Below are 2617 nucleotides of genomic sequence, written 5' to 3'. Positions count from 1 at the left end.
GGCACACAGAGATGGTGGACAGTCCAGGGCCCCTGCAAGTGGCAGGGCTGGGCGTGCCTTGCAGGATTTTGACCTCCCAATCCACCACTGTGCCCAGGCCCCTGGTCATCTCCCCAGGTGTCACCGAACTGGAGAACTCAGCTGCCTGTGGGCTCCTCTGGGCCATCTGAGGGTATCTGTGCTGGTCACTCAGGGCTATCAGGTTTTCTAAACATGACAGTGGTCTTCTCTGGGTTTGGCCTTGACAAGCTCCTGACGTGCAGCATTGAGAGACCGGGGGCAGCTCAAGTTCACTTGGAAACGCCTGGCCCTCACTCTGTCTCATGGGGGTCCAAAGACTTGGGTTTCAGCCACAGGTATGTGGGCCCTGAAGTCACCTGCAGCTCTGAGGTTCCGTTCTGCCTCTGTCATCACATGGGGAAGTGACGCTGTCCAGCCAGGGCCTGAGGTGTTTCATAACACAGGACCCCGCCACACTCAGGGTGCACCTAAACACTGCGGAACCTGGACTGGCCCCTAGCACCGTGCAAGTTTCCTTCAATGGCAACTCCTGACAGTGCTGGCCTCGAGGATTTGTTCTGAGGAGCATTCCGTATGTGAACGAGAGGATAGTGGTATTTATTGGGCATGTCTGTGTGGCCCATGTCCCTGCCCTAGAAGATCACACATACAATTTCAGTGAATCCTCAATACACCAGTTAGTATGATACAAAAGTATCTTACTATGACTTAAACCATAAGTAATTTTATTATCTCACACAATGGGAAGTCGGTAGGTGATGGTTCCAGATTGAGCCCAGACTTTTAAAATTTTTTTTATTTGTTCTTTTTAGACATTCATGTCAGTAGAGTGCATTCTGGCCTAGCATACATACATGGAGTATAACTTTCCATTCTTGTGGTTGCACATGAGGTGGAGTTTCATTGGTTATGTAGTCTTATATGAACACAGGAAAGTTATGTCCAAATTATTATACTATCTTTCCCATTCCCATACTCTCCCTTCCCTTCATTCCCCTTTGTCTAATCCAATGAAATTCTATCTGCCCACCACATATTATAAATCAGAATCCACACATCAGAGACAACATTCAGCCTTTGTTTTTTTGGAATTGGCTTATTTCACTTAGCACGATAGTCTCCAATTCCATCCATTTACCAACAAATGCCATAATTTCATTCTTCTTTATGGCTGAGTAATATTCCATTATGTATATATACCACATTTTCTTTATCTATCATCTGTTGAAGGGCACCTAGGCTGTCTCCACAGCTTAGGTATTGTGAATTGAGCTGCTATAAACATTGATGTGGCTGTGTCACTAGAATATGCTGATTTCAAATTCTTTGGGTATATACCAAGGAGTGGGATAACTGGGTCAAATGGTGAAGAACCCAGACTCTTATTCCCTCTATTCCTTTATCCTCGGGCTTGTGCCTCATACACCAAAATGGCTACTGCAGATCCAGCTATGATGCTCACACACCAGGAAAGAACAAGATGAAAAGGGGCATTCTTTTTCTTTCCTTGAGCATGGCAATCCTTTCTAGGCACTAGCAGAAGATTTCCTCCTGTGTCTCATGGACTAGAATTGGTCGGCCCACTCCCATGTTACTGAATAGAGAAGCCATCAGTCATCTCTGGTGGGGTCGTGTCCACGGGGATCATCAGCCCCTCCACGGGCACAAGCTCACTGCTCTCCCTAAGCCGCCCCACAGGGCCGTGATCTAAGCCTCAGGTAGAGCTGCGGAGGCCTGGAGATGGAACTTGCTGGGATGGTGGCCGAGCACAGAGCACACGTGGGAAGAGAAGTGTCCAGGGGGGTAGCTGGGCCAGAGGCCACGCACTGAGGAAAGCAGATCAGCCTGGGGAAGTGCATCCAGGAGTGCCCCGTGTGTGCCCCGTGTGTGCCCTGTGTGTGCCCTGTGTGTGCCCCGTGTGTGCCCCGTGTGTGCCCTTCCAGATCTCTCTGGCTGCTCAGAGGCGTGTGAACGGGAGGAGGTTGGGGGGAGCCTGGGGACCAGTTGGGAGGCTGCTGCAGAAGTCTGTCCGGAGAGGATGGGGCTGGGCTGGGCAGATCAGCCTCCCTCCCAGACAGCCGAGGCACCTCTGTGGCCACTGTCCAGCAGGCGGCAAGGCCAGGGGCCCAAACTCACTGGGGACAACAGTGCCCAGAGTAACTGGAGCCAGCTCCAGCACCCACGGCCGCTCCTGTGTGGGAAGAGGGTCCCTCCTGATGACCACCTGGTCTGAGGCAGTGGGTCCGACAGCTGGAGTCGGGCGGGTTCCTCCTTGAATTCCTATCATTTCTCCAGGGGGACCGACAGGCAGGGGGAGAGAAGCAATGAAGACCCCCCGAAGCCAGCAGCCTAGACGAGTGGGAGGGGGTCATTCCCCAGGGACCCTGCCGTCCAGGGACCCTGGCTCACCTCACCCCCCTGCACCCGCCCCCTCCCCGCCGTTGTGGCCTGTCCAGCAGGACCAGGGCTCCTTGGTAGGGACTGTCTGCTCGTGACCTCTGTGCACCACAGTCCGGGAACTGTCCCTTTAAGAGCTGTCAGGGGGGAGGCTGGCCAAGCGGGGCTGGAGGTGGGGACAGAGGGAAGAAAGAAAAGA

The sequence above is a fragment of the Marmota monax genome, unplaced genomic scaffold (assembly GCF_021218885.2).
Source record: "Marmota monax isolate L192 unplaced genomic scaffold, Marmota_monax_Labrador192_F-V1.1 WCK01_AAM20220418_F8-fsc00073, whole genome shotgun sequence".
NCBI lineage: Eukaryota > Metazoa > Chordata > Mammalia > Rodentia > Sciuridae > Marmota > Marmota monax.
This window is presented reverse-complemented; position numbering follows the sequence as displayed.